Genomic DNA, 20,189 nt, shown 5'->3' with positions numbered 1-20,189 from the left:
TCCCACAAAATTTCAAACATTGTGCCTATAACAGAAAGGATTATTATTATTATTGTTCTTATTTTCTCTTTATCACAGGTTTTGTTGGAGCTCCTGGAGTCTTGCATGCACAACGGGCTTACTACCTGCAGCCTACAGTACCATGTTATTTGTCTTTTTCAGCTATCTAATACTTTCCTGATTATTCTGGCCATGCCAAGGAGGCAAACCAGATTCCATTGTCTGTTCTGGCGTGGTTTCTATGGGCTGAATGCCATTCCTAACACCAACCATTTTACAATAAAAGTAAATATAATGGTTCCTGATTTAGGTCAGCAATTTAAAGTAGAGTGTAAAACTGATACTATTGATCTTAGTACTTGACAGGTATTTTGTCTTATCAGTCCTGGAAGGATGACAGGCAAAGTTGACTTTGGCAGGATGTGAACTCAGAATGTAAAGAATCAGAACAAACAACATAAAGCATTTTGCCTGACACATTAACAGTTCGGTTAAATAATGATAATAATAATGAAGATAATATAATTTATTATAAACCAAACAACAGGCTTGAGACATTGTTCAAAAGTTCAAAACCATTTTCTTATTGTCAGTTTGATTATATCAAGGTATCCATGACCAGTTATACAGACAAGAACTTGATATTAGCACATACACACAGAATAAGGGGTAGGCTGTGTAAACCTCTCAGTGGATTTTTCACAGAAGTGCTGAAAATTTCACTACTTTAATATTAGAGGAACAGAGGAAATGATAGAAATATAAACCAGTCCGAATCCCATCTCTGTGCAATTGTCAATTGCTAAAACATAGGTATATCAAGCTAAATTCTCATCATCATCATCATCATCACTATCTTAATGTCACTTTTCCATGTTCACATACGTGTGATGGAAATGACTGATGCAGATTTTCTACAATCAGAGACCCTTCCTGTCACCAATCTATACCTGTTTCCAAACATGTTTTCATAGAAGGTTAGAAACAAAAGACACTGCTTGTATGACAGTGACACTCATTTACAACTATCACATGCTGTCAAAACAAGAAGATAGTAACACACATACAAATTCACATACATTTTAGATACACACACACAACACAACATACTTCTTTTAGTTTCCATCCACTGAATCTACTCACAAGGTTTTGGTCAACTAGGGGTTATAAAATGATAATGATGATGATACATATTGCTTTAATTTTCTATTTCTTTATTATATATCATATAATCAACAGCAACCATTGATAACAGGGTATCATACTGAAATAACCTGCTAATATGAAGAATAAATCAATAAATTAATTCAAGATTGATTCTGGTCTTTTCCTCTTCTTTATGTGTCAAAAGTCCTTTTCTTTCTTTTCTTTCGCACTAGCATCTGGTGAGTTTGTAGTTTCTTCCATGCCTTGTTGAAGACTACAATACACACAATCACTGAACTGTATTACACATATCTGTCTGTAGTTTCCCAGCTCACTTGTATGCTGTTGTTCTCTACATTCTAAGTCCTTTTCTTTGTGATGTCTATTAAGTATCATCGGTGCAACCAGAAAAGTAGAAGTATCGTGGAGTTTTATGCTTTTGGTCTTTAAAAATGCTTAAACCACTGATTCTGATTACCATGGCTGATGAGAGGTAATCCATGTCTAAATGTCCTTTTCTATCACTCACTTCCATGTCTTATGTTGATTTTTCATTACTAAATTTTTAGTGCACTCAACATCCTATTATTATTTCTCATCTACCTCCTATTATTATTTCTCATCTACCTATCTTTCTTCGTTTCACACACACAAGTTTATATACCTATCTCAGGAAATGGAAACAAATGTACTAAACTAACGCAACATATTACTTACTGCTAGTGCCTCTAAACAGATATCTATGTAACCTTTATTAAAAGTTCATCAATTAGCTGATAAAAAGAATTATTGTTTTCTGAAATAGTATCAACCCAGGCCAAGTCCTTTGAGTGGTAATGAAAATTAACATTGGAGTAATTGAAACATAATAGAAATGAGTTTCAGAGGGTGAAAACCACACAGCATTCCAATCAGAATTAAATCAACAATGAAGTTTCTTGCAAGGTCACTCAAGGCATTTGCAACTAACCATGTCTTACTGTGTTCTAGTTTGGTTAACTGTCTGTAATATATCAATAGATATATGTAGATGGATAGATAACTAATCTTTAGAATACTTCTACATAGACATCATTAATAATTTACTCTTTTACTTGTTTCAGTCATTTGACTGCGGCCATGCTGGAGCACCGCCTTAAATCGAGCAAATTGACCCCAGGATTTATTCTTTGTAAGTCTAGTACTTATTGTATCAGTCTCTTTTGTCGAACTGCTAAGTTAGGGACGTAAACACACCAGCATCGGTTGTCAAGCGATGTTGGGGTGACAAACACAAACACACAAACATATACACACACATACATACATACATATATATATATACATATATATATATATATACATATATATATATATATACATATATATATATATATACATATATATATATATATACATATATATATATATATACATATATATATATATATACATATATATATATATATACATATATATATATATATATATACATATATATATATATATATATATATATACATATATATATATATATATATATACACATATATATATATATATATATATACATATATATATATATATATATATATACATATATATATATATACATATATACATATATATATATATATATATATATATATATACGACGGGCTTCTTTCAGTTCCCACCTACCAAATCCACTCACAAGGCTGGTTGGCCCGAGGCTATAGTAGAGGCCACTTGCCTAAGGTGCCACGCAGTGGGACTGAACCCGGAACCATGTGGTTGGTAAGCAAGCTTCTTACCACACAGCCACTCCCGCACCTTTAGAGAAAATTTTATATTAATGTTAATCAGTATATTATTTAATGTTGCTATGAAGATAAATATGTAATCTTTTCCAACACTGTTCAATTTAGGTAAAGGGTGTAGGGATGGAATCTGCATTCTCTTAATACAAAGAATGTTGCAACAGATGATTTGTTTTGATCCAGTTTTTGAACTACCTCCATCTCTTAATTTCTCTCTTCACATGCCTCACTCTCTTTTTCTATCCCACTATTTGAGAGAAAAAGGGAGGAGGAAGAGAGAAAGAGAAATGTATGTATTAATATTTTCACATTAAAGAGAGATGTAAGAAGAAAAACAGAGTTTGACATCACAAAAATAACACTGCTATTTCTCAATTGCACATCATCCTTCCTCTTTCTCTCACACTTTACACATATGCATATGTGTGTGCAACAAAGTTTAATGACACATATAGTGAAGATTTTATCACCATGGCTTCCTTAGCACTTGCTATATCTATGTATCTCTCTCTAAGTATGTGTCTAATTTCTCTCTAGTCAGTATTCCAGAGAGAGAGAGAGAGAGAGAGAGAGAGACCGAGAGAAAGAAAGACTGATACTTCTACTACATTTCAACTTTCTGTCTGACAGTAGGGTGTATTTTGAGGGCGATCTGGCTGCTATTGCTCAAAATAAATGCTATACAAATGTTCTCAAATGAGGTGGCAAATAATAATAAATATGGATATGTGGTGGGGTTCGTCTTGGTTTCTAGGTACAAAGAGAACCTTCATAAAGACAGTTCTCATATTTTGATTATATTTTTCATAATTATTTTTATTTCTATATTTACTCTTACAAGCTTTACTTTCCATGTTTCTCAATCCATCTCTATCATACAACTACTAAATCTTTGTAATTTTCTCCCACCTCTTTGACTTTACAATATTTACTATTTATTATAATATCAATTCTATTTTAACTTTCTTAAGGCTTAATACTAGTTTTATCCCTCAAATTCACTCCCACCACAAAAGTAAACAGTAATAAGCAGAAATATAGATTAATAGATAGAAATGTTGATCTATCTACATCCGTCAGACATACTGATAGATAGCTGTAGATAGTAATAAAGTTAGACAGACATAGATACACAACAATTAGTAAATAGAAGACACAGATAGGTAATTAGATATATAGACAAATACATGGTGACAAAATATACAGATGGAAAGATATACAAAGAAATTAGCCAGAATGAGTCTTACACATATTTGTATGTGTACATGTGTATGCATGGGTGTACATTACATATATATATCACCATTATCAGCGACGGCTTTATTTTGCATCCAAGAATTTAGTTTCTTCTTTGCTGAACACTTCCTTTATGGTGATGGCGTTGATGACTAAATAGACCAATTCTTGCATAAAGGAGTTGATGGCATTGATTGCATGGTAATGTTGGTGGAGGACAAGGCTGATTTTGTTGAATCTTTCTCTCCTGTTCTTTGATTTCTTCTTTTACTCTTCTGGTAGCGGCAAAGTTTTTGATTCTGATGGTGATATGGAACACTGCCACTTTGTATGGTCTCAGGATTGTGTTTTGAACGATTTAGGCTTAAGTCCAGTGACTTTCAGTGTTGTTTTGAGTTGGTCCTTGTATCTATTTAAATAGGTACCTGTCTATATTTTCTTATATATCATATACACACAGAATCTACCCCCAAAATTTATACACACTTTAAGAAAGGAAAAATCTGTATAAATATTTTTATTCAGTGTTATCACAATTTGATAAAACATTGAAAGAGGTATCTATATTTATAGAGGTACTTATACAAATTAAATAGTTATACAGATTTTTCCTTTCCTGAAGTGTGTATACATTTTTTTGGTGGACTGTGTGTGTACGGGTGTGTGTATGTGTATATGTGTGTATATATAAATATATATATATATACACACACACGCACACACAATTTTTACAGATAGTTCTTATTACTATTTCTCTACATCTCAGTACATCTATTCTTTCTACTGGAAGCACAAGGCCTCAAATTTGGGGGAAGGGATTAAGTCGATTACATTGACCCCAGTGTGAAACTGGTACTTACTTAATCAACCCCAAGAGTGAACTTCATTCTCCACATATAAATATGCCTTCTCATTGATAATGCTTTTCTGTGTATATCATTCAACAACAGCAGTAGTTGAATAATATTCTTAAGGCCACAATTTACTCACACGCAGCATATTTCAGAGCTTTTTGCTAATTCAGTTCTTAACTAAATAGAAAACTACTAATATTTTTGAAGAATCCCAAGCTACATTTTGGCATAAAAAAATTGAGGTTTGGTCCAGTAGAAAAAAGTTTACATCAAAATTTGTAGCGACATTATAGGAGAGTAACACCACCAATCAAGTTCAGATCAAAATAACTTTTTTATTTTAAAAGCAAAATATATTTATCTTAGCTTCAATGATAGAAGAAAGTGTGAAGAATTTCATAGTCTTGATCCCATGCAACAAAAATTTATATAAAAAAAGTTGTGAGGTAAAATATCATGAAAAAATTTAAAGAAGGCAAAAAATTGGATTTAAGTGTAATTAACATTTTTTTATTTTAAAAGCAAACTATATTTTAATTAAGCTTAAATGATAGAGCTCAATTTGAGGAATTTCATGATATCAATCTCATGCAATAAAGTTTTAAAAGAAAAAAGTTATGAGTGTTTGTTTCTCAAATTTGAGAGTGATAATATAGTTCTAGAGGACTTTTGATATATGTCACTGACATCATTAGGTAAGGAAAAAATTATCAACGACACTGCTAATTGACGCATTAGACACGTTATTAATTAGCATAATAGCATAGCCTGAAAAAAACATGGATTACATGGAAAAATGTGAGCAAGAGAAATAATATTCTTAAGATTATAAATCTAGAAAAGTACAGGACAAGTTATTACATCTGGTAAAGTACAGAACAAGAAAATTTTTACTTAAAATATTGCAGCTAAGGATAAAATATTTTAATTGAGCTATTTTTAATTTTTAAAAGAACAAGTAATAAACAAATGGAAGTAATAACTTGTAATAAAATTTTTAGTTTTAATAAATGCTAATATTTTCTAAATGTAAATGTTTTATTTGAAATTTTATCCAATGTTCTTGTTCTGTACTTTACCAGATATAATAACTTGTCTTGAACTTTTCCAAGTGTAATAACTTGTCTGGTACTTTTCCAGATTTATAATCTTAAGAATATTATTTCTCTTGTTTGCATTTTTCCATGTAATACATAATAGTAATTGTTTTCCCAAATAAATTACACTTCATGTTTGAGGTTCTGATGAAGCTATAAGGTGATACTCAGGCACCCAACTTTGAGTCCACTGCATTTTATAACTGAAACAGCAGTAAGCTAATGAAGTTTATATGATAATTGCACAACCCTTTGACATCTCAATTTCTTATTACTGCTCCATTCCTGAAAAAATGCTTTGTTCAGAAACATGTGCATATTGAGATCCACACCAGGATATTAGTATTGCAATACCTAGATGAAATATTAGAGAGCTCTTACCTCTGCTGGCGACAAAAGGACTCTCACTCAGGGTAAAAGGCAGACTGTATGACGCATGTGTACGAACAGCCATGCTACATGGCAGTGAAACATGGAAAGCGGACGTTAAACGATGATGATGATATATATATATATTATTACAAATTAAAAGGGTAAAGGATTATCAATTTATTAATTAATAAATCAATTAACAATTAATAATTTTTACCAAGCCCATCGGTATGAAAGCACCATTATTGGTGGAGAACTCATTTAAAAGCTCATATATATTTATAAACATAATTAAGGGATCAGCAAATATTTGCTTCACCATATACCGAAGTTCAGAAATAGCAGCTGAAGGAAATTGAGTATCAATCATAATCCAGAAACGCGTCTACTGTTAACCTTCGGAATGGTTAGTTTTTCATTTTTTTTCTTCTTGTTTTTGCCTTTGTGAGTTACAAGTGATGCTATCTGTGGGATTCTCAGCTTTTTTAGCTGCTATTTCTGAACTTCGGTATATGGTGAAGCAAATATTTGCTGATCCCTTAATGTATATATATATATATATACATAACAAATAAGAAAATGGTGTGAGCGAGTATTTTTAATAGATCAAATTACAATTATTTCATCTGAACTCAATCTCATCAATCTAGCCATATTATGCAAAAATATATGCAACTATTGATTACTCTCTAAGTACCATTGAAATGACACGTGTCGAATCAGACTCATTAGAGTTACATATAAAATGAATTTACTGAAAGAACTTGAATTATCTGAGGTTTGTACATATACCAAGTTGGGTGTGGCTACTCAAATGAGATCATTATTAAACAAACTTTGTTAGCGTCAAATGTGGTTGGTATTTTGCAGAGTAGAAAATAACTTTTGAATGCAGTAAAGCTGTAAGGACAGCAGAGAAAGATTCCATCTTATAAGAGTGAATACCCAATCTTTCTCTGCTGTCCGTGTTCAAAATTTATTTTCTTGCCTGCAAAATATATAGATATCTTTTATCTTTCATTTGTTTCAGTCATTTGACTGTGTCCATGCTGGGGCATCACCTTGAATTTTTTAGTTGAAAGAATCAACCCCAATACTTGTTTTTTAAGCCTGGTACTTATTCTATCGGTCTCTTTTGCCAAACTGTTTAGTTACAGGAATGCAAACATAGCAACTCCAGTTGTCAAGCAATGGTGGTGGTAGTGGTGGGGAGAAACGGACAGAAACACACACACACACATAGATATACATACAAACATACATATATACATGGTGGGCTTCTTTCAGTTTCCGTGTACCAAATTCACCCACAAGGCTTTATTCAGTCCAAGGCTACATTTGCCTCAGATGCCATGCAGTGGCACTGAACCTGGAACCATGTGGTTGGGAAGCAAGCTTCTTACCACTCAGCCACACCTGCACCTACACTATATATGCACACGAACACAAACAGATGAGTATATAAGCAGGAAGACAAATGACAAACAGGGGAACACACACAGAGACTATATATATATATATATATATATATATAGGGGTGGGTGCGCTGAAAGTGTAGCTGCTAGAATAAGAATAGCCTGGGCAAAGTTTAGAGAGCTCTTACCCCTGCTGGCGACAAAGGGACTCTCACTCAGAGTAAAAGGCAGACTGTATGACGCATGCGTACGAACAACCATGCTACATGGCAGTGAAACATGGGCTGTAACTGCTGAGGACATACGTAAGCTCGCAAGGAATGAAGCCAGTATGCTCCGTTGGATGTGTAATGTCAATGTGAATACCCGTCAGAGTGTAAGTATCTTGAGAGAAAAGCTGAACATTAGAAGCATCAGTTGTGGCGTGCAAGAGAGACGATTGCGCTGGTATGGACATGTGGTGAGAATGGAGGAGGATAGCTGCGTGAAAAAGTGCCACACCCTAACAGTTGAGGGAACCCGTGGAAGAGGTAGGCCCAGGAAGACCTGGGCTGAGGTGGTGAGGCAAGACCTTCGTACATTGGGCCTCACCGAAGCGATGACTACTGACCGAGACCTTTGGAAATGTGCTGTGCGTGAGAAGACCCGGCAAGCCAAGTAAGATCGTTGCCAGTGCCCCTGGACTGGTTCTTGTGCGGGTGGCACATGAGATGCACCATTTTGAGCGTGGCCGTTGCCAGTACCGCCTGACTGGCTCCTGTAGGATTTTCGAGCGAGATCGTTGCCAGTGCCCCTGGACTGGCTTGTGCGGGTGGCACATAAAAGACACCATTTCGAGCGTGGCCGTTTTCGTGCGGGTGACACGTAAAAGCACCCACTACACTCTCTGAGTGGTTGGCGTTAGGAAGGGCATCCAGCTGTAGAAACTCTGCCAAATCAGACTGGAGCCTGGTGTTGCCATCCGGTTTCACCAGTCCTCAGTCAAATCGTCCAACCCATGCTAGCATGGAAAGCGGACGTTAAACGATGATGATGATGATGATGATGATATATATATATATATATCCGTCCAACCCATGCTAGCATGGAAAACGGACGTTAAACGATGATGATGATGACATATATAGTTTTTTAAAAAATGTACTTCACTGCACACATATCAATAATCAGTCAAGCCCCAGCTTTCCATGGTAATTTGTCACAAAATCAGCGCATTATAAACACATGCACAGACAGATCACATATACAAATGAAATGACATTTGCAAATGTTGTGTTATAAGAAATACAAATACTATCTGTTATAAGAAATAACTTAATTGTATCGATTTCAGCAGATAACATAAAAAATAAACATTAGTGTATTTTGTTCATGTGTGTGTGTTTGTGTGTGTGTGTGTGTGTGTGTGTGTGTGTGTGTGTGTGTGTGTGTTTGTGTGTGTGTGTGTGTACAGTTTTCTTTTTGCTACTTTTACACACACGTCTGTATGTACATAACGCATGTGTTCTATTCTCTTAGTTGCTTCAATTATAGGGCTGACTACCTTCTGTGGTATATTCAAGTACAATATTTTATAAACTTCCAAAAGATGAAAGACAAAGTGAACCTGAACAAGATTAGAAGTATAATCGTTTGTTTGTTTTACATCTGTTTTTCTATGCCAGCATGGGTTTGGATGAATACATATAATGGATCTTTTTGGTTTGACGAGCAACACTTGTTTTCTTAACGAAACACTTTCAAACTTGGGATACTGGTAGAATGTGTCGTATAAAACATCTTTTTCTCTTAGCCTTCTTAACAAAAATTAGTTCTTAATAAGTTATTTCATGTTAAAGTTGTCGTATTTGTGTAATTTCAACCAATCACTGACGTCTATTCAGCTGAATACAGTTACTGCTCTTTTTATAAACAATAATTTTTACTGGTATCAAGAGTGTTATTCCCTGTTTAATTATATCATTATTTCCTAGTAAGGGTTTACGGTTTTAGGGTTAGGGTGTTAGGGTTCGGGTTGGGGTTATGAGTTTTAGGGTTAGGGTTATGAGTGAGGTTATGGCAAAAATAATCATAACCCTAACTGTAATCCTAAAACTAACCCTAACCCTAAAACCCTAAAGCTAAAACCAGTACAAACGCACGAACGATGTCATAAATAAGAGTAACACGGGTAGTTGTTGTTGACAAACAACGGCACTAATTTTATTCAAGGGAAAAGATCCCATGACACCGTTGTTTACATTCCACGGCAGTAATTGTTTTCACCTCAATAGATGTCAGTGATTGGTTGAAATTACCGAAATACGACAACTTTTTACATGAAATAACTTTGAATACAAAAATTTTTATCTGTTCTATAATACAAAATATACAAGTATACGAAGTTTGAAAGTGTTTCGGTACCAAAAACACTACATAAAACATTAATGAAAAATGTTGCTCGTCAAACCATATAATTGAGGCATTGTTTTATAGTCAGAAAACCTTCCTGTCACTAACTCAGGCCTGTTTTTTAAATAAGAGATATTTTATTCCACTTTCCTTCCAGAGTAACAGAGATTGTAACTATTATTAGTTCAGTGCTGTCATAAGAAGACAAATGTAATTACTTACATAGTGTGTGTGCGTGCATACACACATATTTCCATACGTTTCTAGCTACCAACTCCACCTTGCAAGGTAAACATTAGCCCAAGCTACAGTAGAAGACGTACAGCATGGCGAACAGAGCCACTTAGCCATGCCTGTACCAATTATGTATCATCATTTAATAGCTACTTTGTCATGCTTGCATAGGTGAGACATAAGTTGTTGAGGCAGAATTTCTAACACCAGACATGTTCTTCAGAGAAGACAAGAAAAGAACAACACTGTTTGTATGATGGTGATGCCCCTGATACAAAGCCTTGCAATCAGGAACAGCTCATGCCTCTGATCCTCATGCGAAACATTGGCAAACCACTTCCTCACTGCTTCTCCCCTTGCTAAAATAAACCAGTTACCTAGCTTCCTTTCTAGTTACCTGATATAACTTTCTACTGCATCCTTTTCTTCGTCTTTCCACACTTTTAATGGCCCTGTGTACCTTACTGTTCTACCACCATGTCACCTTTGGTCTGGCTGAAACTTTGCCCCAGTCATAGATTTGGTCTGTAGTCCTCAGTAGATTGTCCTCTACGTTATATGTTGCTATTTTTTTTCCTTGTTGCGCAATGCTTCAACTAGTATTTCTCTAAATTTCTGAGTCCTTCTAGCCCTAAGTCTGAAGTCACTAACCTATAATGAGTTGATTTTTCATCAAGGAAGTCTTTGCATTCACAAGTATCGGTTTCTCCCTGTTTTTGGTGAGAATGCAGCCAATCTGGCTTGTGTGTCCACCAGACTTATAGGTGATTAGGTGGCTGGCTGGTTTCCTGAAGTTAGTGATACAAATCAACAAGTCATTTACATTACAGACCTCCAGCAGCCTTGTTTCTTCCCCATTTCTAGAACCAAAGCTGAAGCCTCCATACAGACCATGAAATCCATTAGAGTGCTACCCAACATGTTTACCGAATCATCAGCCATGACAATAAAATGAGTCTTCCATTGTGAGGCAGTGCAGTGCTTCTGTTCATCTGTCAGTCCAGTATGTCAAACATATACAGAGATCATCATCATCATTGTCGTTTAACGTCCGCTTTCCATGCTGGCATGGGTTGGACGATTTGACTGAGGACTGGTGAACCAGATGGCTACACCAGGCTCCAATCTGATTTGGCAGAGCCCTTCCTAACGCCAACCACTCCGAGAGTGTAGTGGGTGCTTTTACATGCCACTGGCATGAGGGCCAGTCAGGCGGGTATTGGCGATGGCCACGCGTGAAGTGGTGTATTTTACGTGTCACCTGCACAGGAACCGTCATTGTTATATTATCTAAGACTAGTTTTAGCTTAACAACTCTATCACACACTTACTACCCCAACCACTTTACCTAACCATTTCTCTGCTAAAAGTATGTTTACACCACCTGTCCCATCACTGTTGCCAATCCAGAAGAATTTGTACCAACGTTCTTTGCCCATGAGGAGTGTAACTGAGGCTCCCCTCCATTGTACCTGTGTGTGTGTGTGTGTGTGTGTGTGCGTGCACATGTACGTATGTATACACATACATATCAACTGTCAACTCTACATCTGCTGCTTCTTTCCAATCCTGTGTCTTTGATACACTCTCACCTTTGTCACTCACCCTGAGTCAATTTAAGGAAGGCAATGGATTTCTCTCCTACTTATTGTATCATGCTTCCTGTTTAATTAGAGATGTCAATGGGCATATTTAACTCTTATTTCTGTAACGCCCACCCTCTCTTGTATTCACTATAGCATCCATGTAATGACTGATAGTATTGGACCTATCCACCACTATCCTCATGATTCTGCTTCTCCCACTTATCATGGCATCAAAACTGTTTGTACCCACATACGCTAATGCATCACTCTTTCTATATATTTCCAATCATTACTCCCTCTCTGCTGGGCACCTGTGCCCAGCGTTGCCTTCCTGGCACTTGTGCCGGTGGCACGTGTAAAGACATTCGAACGAGATCGTTGCCAGTGCCGCTGGACTGGCTCCTGTGCAGGTGGCACGTAAAATACACCATTTCGAGCGTGGCCATTGCCAGTACCGCCTGACTGGCCTTCGTGCCGGTGGCACGTAAAAGCACCCACTACACTCTAGGAGTGGTTGGCGTTAGGAAGGGCATCCAGCTGTAGAAACTCTGCCAAATCAGATTGGAGCCTGGTGTAGCCATCTGGTTCACCAGTCCTCAGTCAAATCGTCCAACCCATGCTAGCATGGAAAGCGGACGTTAAACGATGATGATGATGATATCAATCACTCATTCTTGCGACTATCCACTACCATTACTTTTCCTCCTGCTCTGCTACCCTCTTACCTCAATCACTATTTCTATCCCATTCTAATTAGTCAATTTCTCTTCTATTCACCTTCGCTGTCATGTTGCCCTTATCAAACAATCACATCATAAGGTAGAAAGAGCTTTTTAATCATGTGCGGTTCAAAGCAACCCCACTAGAGCTAGAACCAAAATAAAAAAGTACACTCAGTAAGGTGGTTGACAAACACGGAGACAACTTGAGACTGAGAAGACCCCTAGTCATGTCAAGAGTACTTTTTATACTAACTTCCCTCGTTTTCTGGTGCTTGTATCCAATTGATAAAACATTTAGCTGAGAGAATACAAAATCGTTTTATCGAACACCTTCCTGGTTTAAAAACAAAAATCACAACTTAAAAACAATTCCAAGAAAAATTAAACTGGCTCATGTTGAAAACTGTGAAAATAAAACGTATTTTGTTTTATATAATTTTTAAAATGTTTTCAGTATTGATATTTTCTTTTTATAATTTTAGTTTACATTCTTTTAAACTAAGTTTTCTTACTTTGTCTAGTAATATATCAAGTTTCTCAGTTGAACATATATACATATATATATATATATATATATATATATATATATATATACACACACACACACACACACATCTATACATTACACGTATTCATTTCCCTGTTCTTCCACTTTTGCTATTTCCCTCATTGTTTTTTTTTTAACTGAATCTAATTAACTGTCCCTCCTTTATATATTTATATATATATATATATATATATATATATATATATATATATATATATATATATATATAAACTAGATCCAATTTGAAGCATTCTTTGGGATAATGTGTAGATACGCATATATTCGCGTCAGAATTACACACAAAAGCAGACGCAGGATCCACCCACCAGACTGTATACGATAGATTTGCAGTTGTGATCTGTGTACATGTGTGTGGGTGTGTCAGTATAGACAATACACGTACATGCAGAGGGTTGATGTAGTAAGCCTACAAATGAAAGATGCATTATTGATTGTCAAAGATACGTATTCTACAGCAGAAACATTCGCGTAAACAAATACACTCAATAAGGATTTCAAAACACACATACACAGACATGTACAATATGTGGGTTGAGACAAATATACAATATATACGATAGCTTTTTTTTTCTCCTCTTTTTCATTTGTATTCATTAAGAAATAATCATTTTGTTATCAGTATGCTGTATCACTGAAATCTCCGCTGTATAATAAAAACATCTTCAGTGTTTTATTATGAATAAAAGCAAAGCATGTGAAACGACCCTGGGAGCTTTTAATAAAAGGTAATCGGTTCTATAAAAAGAACCGTATGGCATTTTCTAAGTGTATCAATATTAGCAAGAATGTAAATATGGTATCCATGATTGAATTCTGTTGAGCATACTATCAAACATGAAAAGCGTGATGCTTCCATTTAACTTCAGATCAGACCTGGTCAAGCGAAAAAGCCAGAGACATTCCGTGAATTAGAATGGCAGAAACTATACTGTTCAATGTATATTTCTTTCTTATGATACGCGGAGCGTGGGTGGAAGGGGTATATGTTATGGTTTCTAGCAGGTCGAGCAACTACACAGACACTGTTCCTTGGTAGGTTAAAGCCTGCGATGTTTATATCTCATGGGGCTCGATTTCACGGGTTGCCATTACTGTGACATAAGTGAAAGTGAGGATAGCTTGTTGTTTTTGTTATTCTAACAACGTATCTCCTTGATCTAAAATAAATTTATTTGCTTTATTTCAAATGAATTTTCCAAAACAAAATATAACTTGTAACTAAAGAATAAAAAGTCAAATATATACTACACAAGAAAGTGGGTGACTATGAGGTGATGTCACTAAAATAGAAAACAACCCCAACTGAATACCTATTTAAGTCATGACGAATCTACACTATTATTATTATTAGTAGTAAGGCGGCGAGTTGGAAAAATCATTAGCGCGTCGAATAAAAATATTCAGCGGGATTTCTTCCGACTCTTTACGTTCTAGGTTCAAATCCCACCGAGGTCGACTTAGCCTTTCATGCTTTCGGAATCGAAAAGAAATTAAGCAGCAGACAAGTACTGGACTCGGACTTTCCCCCTCCCCTCAAAATTGCTGACCTTGTGCCAAATTGTGAAACTTACTGTTCTGCTTGTCTCGATATATGTTCGTATGTTATACTTAGGCAGGGAAATCGATGACATTCGTAATGAAACATTTTTCTGATGATCAATAAATTTATCAACAAAATAGAAGAATATTTGTAAAGCGTGGAAAATACAAGAATCCCGCTACGGTGGTTGAAATTTCTTGTTTGATTGGTGTGGGGCTGAAACTAAACTACTTAATTAAAAAGTAATTACTAAGTTCTTGTTTGGAATATAGTTGTAACTCATTCAATTTATATATTTTTACTCTAGCTTATTATATAAATAGTCATTCAATAATAGAACAAAAATAAGTTCATTCATACTACAGGGAAACGTGCGTGCATATATATGTGTATGTATCAACTATACACAGAACCTGATACACGTTAACTTAGAGATTAGAGACGGAAAACAAAACAATTGTTTTTTTTTTCTTTTGAATAATATTTTTGGCGTAATCAGTAAAGTAGGTTGCATTCTCATCAGTTAAGGTATGCGTGAGTGTGTGTGTACAACACACACACACACATGCATACAGATAGATAGTTAGATAGATAGATACATGTATACACACAAATGTCTCTCTCTCAGTATGTAAAATAGTGTGCTTTTTTTTTCGGACGTATGAACAACTGAGCGATTATATATATATATATATATATATATATATATATATATATATATATACACACATTGCAGATGAGCTAAGGTAACGAACGACAAAACAACATGAATGAAATGACAGTCGGCAAAGTCTGGCAAAATATAAACAGTGAAAAACGAAGCAATACTTAAATAAATATTCCACTCACTGGATGGTTTCATGAAGCTCGTTAATTAATTAACTCTCGTGTCTTTATAATCAAAACACCATGTAAGAGACGTCAGGTAAAAGGAAACTCCTGTATTTTCTATTGTCAGAGACTAACCAGCAAGACAAAGTCCATATGAGAACATTGATGAACTTTACGATATGACATCATAGAAACACTAGCTACCGGAAGTGGATGGATAAGCCTCACTAACACAACAATGCGCATGCTTCCTTACGGTGTCTGTGACAGTCAAAGCCATCCATTAATGCGTTACTGGTTTTAGTCCATTTTGACCTTTATTTTTTTTATACCATTAATAAAATTAGTCGCTCTACGTATAGATAAGCGTCCGCAAAAATTAAAGCGTTTGTTATTTTGTTAAATTGTGAAGGTGTTTGAATAAAAAAAAATAATTTAAAAGAATGTAATCGACAATCATTGAGTTTAGAACTCTACTTTCACTTTGCTAAGCAACAAATAATTTCATAATTGAGGGCTGGCGAAGTTTCTTTTTTTTGTTTTATTTTGGCTTTCAATCAAAATGTGTTGTTAGTTGTGTGTGTGTATGTGGGCGGGTGTATGCGCATTGTTAAATTAAGTTCTCTTCTGTGTGAACATAGGGGAGAGTATGATTGTACCATATGGTTTAGTATTTGTTGCTTCTCGTTCATTTTTCTGTTGTTGTTGCCTAAGATGGAATATAAATTTGGGCAATATTGCTGTTTACTATGAACTTTTCACTGGTGCAAAAGAACTTTTCACTTGACTTGGGAATTATTCATTAATAATTTATAAGCTACTAGCAGTATAACCCTACCTTGTCCCTGTGTGACTTATTACGCCATCTACGATAAGTCTTGCTAGCTGAAAATCAACTAAAAAAGAAAGCCTTACAACGAAAAAACCCTTATGATGTAAATATGTTCATAATTCAAAAGACGATGAAATTAATAGGGAAAGTCTGAAAGCTGTTTTGCGTAAAATTATTAAGCATACGTAAATTTCATCCGTGTAATTGGCTATAGAAATGCTTGTGCAAAACAACTTTTTGCGCTGCCCTGATTATACATAGCAGGGTAATCCCTTTTCACAGGAGCTAGGATGGCAATTTGTGATGAAGCAATTGCTGGCGATCTGTTGCTAAACAGTTTTGCCAGAATTCTATCAGATTGGGCAGAAGGTGTTGATGCACCATTTTGCATTATGTTCAAAGTAGCTACTGGAATGTGGTGAATTGCTGCAGTCTGTGGCTGTCATTTTAAACCGGTTGCTGTCTTTCCCCCAGCAAACTCTCTTCTTTGGAGGCAAAATCTATGTATATATTAAACAGAACAACAAAGGTTATAATAGATGGCAGGGTCGGTACTTTTCACATATCTGTAATTTTTCAGATTAACACCCGCACGATTACCCAACCCTAATCTTAAACCTAATCCTAACATTAACCCTAACACTAACCCTAAACCCTAACACTAACCCTAACCCTGACCCTAAAACCCTAACCCTAACACCCTAGTGAAAATCGTGGTAAATTTACAAAACATTGACGAACATGAGTTATATTTTACTGAATGTATGCTTTTGAGAGAGCGAGAGAGGAAGAGGTAGAGAGGGGGAGAGAAAGGAATAGGGGTAGTTAAAAATTTTCTTATGACTGCTTCTCTTCACTGCCTATTACTTCATTAGAAATCTAAGGATGCACATAAGCACATAATAGAGAAAAATGAAACAAATATGGACGACTTGCTCCGAAACACCACCGAGTGGGGAACACTTCTCAAAAATAACCTGCAGTTGTTTCCTTCAAAATTCCTACATGCTTGAAATGTACATACATCAAGGTACATTTGTACAAAATTTCATGAAAAAATATTCATTTTCCTGGAAGTTAAGAAGAATTTAAGTGGAATTTCCGAATATTGTACCTCACCCCCTTCCAAAACACTTTCACCGAAAATTTTTGTATATTTGGAATCTACATAATAAATAATATATGCATAGAAAATTTCATAAAAAAATATTCATTTTTATGAAAGTTATGACCTTCCAAAGTTGGGGGATACGACTCTGTAGTTATGCCATCAATGTTTTGTAAATATACCACGATGTGAATGATTGTGTTTACTTGCACAGAGAGCAAGAGAGGAAGAAGGGGAGAAATGAATAGAGATTGAGAGCAATGTGTATGTTGTTGTCACAGGTCAAGTATGTGTGGTTGTGTGCGTTTTTACGTATCTATGTTATGAAAAATAGGTAAAGAATACTGAGATGAAAGTTTAATCTATGACGTTGTATGTATCACTTTCTCTCTCTCTCTCCCTCTCCCTCTTTTACTTTTACTCTCTATATTTTTATGTTGAGCGCGTGTGTAAGAATGACGTTCCAGGTAGCAGGGATGAAATATAAAAGTTGCTAGAAACAACAGCCAAATCTCCCTTAAATCACACAAAGTAAACGGAATTTTAAAAATCTAATTACTGCACTGGAAAGTTCACATCGAGAAAATTCCATTGATGTAAAAATTTTTACGAAAAAGTGGAAAATGTGGATTTCTATAAACATTCAAAAAGGCTTCACACAAACACACAATTTCAGATTTATATATATTAAGATTATTTTACTGGTGTTGTCCATGACCTTTAGCTTTGAGTTAGCTTGTCTTTATCATCTTTTGTCTATGACCTCATGTTCTCTGTCAACTGCTTGCTGTGATTTTAGCAACTGCTTAATGCAAGTTCATTACCATAAATTTGTGGATTCAATCTCGAAATTTATCTACTTTTCTATACAATTTTGAAAAATAGTCCAGTAACAACTTATATTAACTGCAAGCCAAAACACACCCATCCCAATCAGTTCTTTAAAAAAATCATTAAAAAATATATTCTTTTATTCTTTAACTTGTTTCAGTCATTTGACTGTGGCCATGCTGGAGCACAACCTTGAAGAGTTTTAGTCAAACAAATTGACCCCAGGGCTTATTTTTGAAGCCTAGTACTTATTACCGAAATGCTAAGTTACAGGGACATAAACACACCAATACCGGTTGTCAAGCAGTGATGGGTGGTAGGGACAAACACAGACACAAAGACCTACACATACACACACACACAAACAAACACACACACAATGGGCTTCTTTCAGTTTCTGCCTACCAAATCCACTCACAAGGCCTTGGTCGGCCTGAAGCTATAGCAGAGGACACTTGCCCAAGGTGCCATGCAGTGGGAATGAACCCAGAATCATGTAGTTGGGAAGCAAGCTTCTTTATTTCTTTAAAATTGCCATAAAGGCATTACACAGAGGGGGACACTACCAACACATGTGGGGACAAAAAACAATTAAAAATATAAAAATAAAATGTGATATAATGAATGACACATGAAAATGAACATGAAAAACAAATTAAAATATGAAAACACGAATGATATCTGAAAATGATATTATGAAGAGTGTGCTACTCACCTCACACTGAGTAACACCACTTGCCGCCTCTGGGTCCTAAGTCCTTTTACTCCTTCAGTCCAATCCTTTTTCCCCTTTCTCCATCACTTAGTGACATCATTCTCTCTGCTATGCATTGGTAAACTTTTTCACACCGAGGCGGGGTTCTAAATTTTGTGGTGTCTGTTCTTTCTTTTTCTTTTTTTTTCTTGTGGGGAAATGAGGTGGGTGAGTTTGGTGTTTGTATGGGGAGGGTGGGTCTGAGTGGTCTTGGGTGTGATGGAGTTGGACTGGAATACCACATCATACTCAGTGATTTTTCTAGTTTTTCTCTTTCTCCTTCTGCTCTCTGTAACTTTCCATTCCTCCTCTTTTTCCTCCTTTCCTCCGTCTGTCTTTTCTTCCTCTCTTTTCTCTTCTGCGGTTCGGCAAAAGAGATCGATAGAATAAGTAGTAGGTTTCCAAAAATAAGTCCTGGGGTCAATTTGCTCGACTAAAAAGGTGGTGCTCTAGCATGGCCGCAGTCAAATGACTGAAACAAATGAAAAAATAAAAGAGTATACTCACACACACACACACAAACATATAAACATTTTGTGTGTATATATGTGTGTGTATATATTTATATATAGATAGTGATGTCAGGGTTACCATTTTATGGTGGTAATGTTGATCAAATGACACACTATAATCTAGTCAGTATGAGAAAAAGTGGGGTCACCATCTTGTACATAAGAACAAGAAAATAGAAATTCAGGAGACGATTGTAATAAGTCATAACATATTTATTACTGGAGGTAATGCATTAACATATAAGGTAAATTGAAGGAAAGTTTGTAACATTACATTAATATATTCTGTTTGCGTTCACATGTCTCCAAGTAAGTGAGGTGAACATGCACGCGAGCTGGTGTGTAAATGCGGTAGTGTAACCCAATGCATGTTGAAGAATAA

General features: G+C 35.5%; 1 protein-coding gene across 2 annotated transcripts in view; it reads right to left on the bottom strand.

The window, feature by feature from the left end:
- Positions 1-15,996, bottom strand: part of LOC106871391 (maspardin) — a 54,959-nt gene extending 38,963 nt beyond the window's left edge. The window contains exon 1 of one of the 2 annotated variants that reach the window (XR_016243148.1): positions 15,789-15,981. The gene's annotated coding sequence lies outside the window, so the exon portion shown is untranslated. Of the gene's footprint in view, positions 1-15,788 lie in introns of both variants that reach the window. The other variant, XM_014917814.3, reaches the window with a different exon arrangement.
- Between the last annotated feature and the right edge of the window lie 4,193 nt (positions 15,997-20,189).

This window comes from Octopus bimaculoides, chromosome 9, assembly GCF_046866305.1.
Source record: "Octopus bimaculoides isolate indiv1 chromosome 9, ASM4686630v1, whole genome shotgun sequence".
NCBI lineage: Eukaryota > Metazoa > Mollusca > Cephalopoda > Octopoda > Octopodidae > Octopus > Octopus bimaculoides.
The sequence above is the reverse complement of the archived record's forward strand: the minus strand, read 5'-3'. Positions and strand labels throughout refer to the sequence as shown.